Raw genomic sequence first — 1,353 nt, forward strand, 5'->3', positions numbered from 1 at the left:
GATGGTCAATTTGGTAAAGTAAATCCGTTGGGCATCTTTCTTTGCCTTTAGACAATAATTCTGATGCAAAAGAGCCAAACGGGACAGGCAAAAAAAAAGAAAAAGAAAAAAAGAAATGCTACCCCACAAATAAATCAAACAAAGCCTAAGAATAAAGTGATAAGGATAATGTGGTACTATGAGATCCTTAAGATAAGATCGGGCCTCATAATTCAAGACCTTGTGTGTTAGGTGACGGATTTTAAAGTCAGTTCTGGATTTATCAGGGGGGCAATGAAGAGAAGCCAGTGTGGGAGAAATATGATTTTTCTTTCTTGTACTCTTTCAAGTGTACAAATGAATAAAATCCTTTTCCGGCATCACTCAGACAGGATATTTCTAATTTTAGAAATGCAGTGCAAATAGCAGAAAGCCTCCATATTTGTTTAATATGCACACAGAACATATTGTGGTTAACAATGAGTCCAACAGTGCACTTGAGGCCAAAGTAATATCATCTAGACTAAGATTTTACGTGCAGAGTACAAGAACCTTTTTGTCAATTAGGAGAAAGTAGTGGTACGTAATGATATGTCCCTAAGCTGGTTATGAATCATTTCTTCTATAATGATTAATATTGTATTTGTGAAGAAGGTCATTACTAGTTAAGGGTAACGGACGCTTGGCTCAAACAGAGCTCTTACTTTTTGTCAGCCTGGCCACAGTGCTGAAGAAAAACCTGGGGCTGTTCCTGTTTTTCTCTGTCAGTGACGTTTCACGGAATAAAACAAGTAAAACTTTTTCCAAACCAAAGAAAGATCTTTTAAATAAATGCAAAGCTATTTTCTCTTAAGCTTAAGACTTTTCTGGTTCGTCATGACTTTATACCAGGGTATGCCGGGGCATAAACCTCCAAAATTTCCTGCTTCCTTCGCATGCAGTGAGCATGTAACACTATTAACGAGATAATCGACATCTGTGGGAGTCGAGTCCAGGTATCTTCTCTGCACAAAGAAGAGAAGAGTTTCTTTCAGTTTTGTTCCAACACATTCAGAAAGATATTTAGTGTACTGAAATTGTTTTTCGTTGTTTTCCTTTCCAGTGCTGTCCAATCCATTGTAAAGCTAAATGCCATTAAGAAATGGTAAGCCAAAAGATCATTTAAAAGTTTTTCCTGACAATGTTCTCATGGTGGGTGTGTGGAGACTGGAAAGAGGACCCACATGCAGGACTTGCAGGCTGATTGAGGAAGTTTTATTATCGAGACTGGATGAACTGAACATGGATGATGAAATGAACTGAATGACTGATCTAGACTGAGAACACAAAGGCGGAATTAATGATGCGCAGAGGGACTGACCTGAAAAATAGGAT

The sequence above is a fragment of the Haplochromis burtoni genome, unplaced genomic scaffold (genome assembly GCF_018398535.1).
Source record: "Haplochromis burtoni strain Fernald_Lab_line unplaced genomic scaffold, NCSU_Asbu1 Contig_2007, whole genome shotgun sequence".
Taxonomy (NCBI): Eukaryota; Metazoa; Chordata; class Actinopteri; order Cichliformes; family Cichlidae; genus Haplochromis; species Haplochromis burtoni.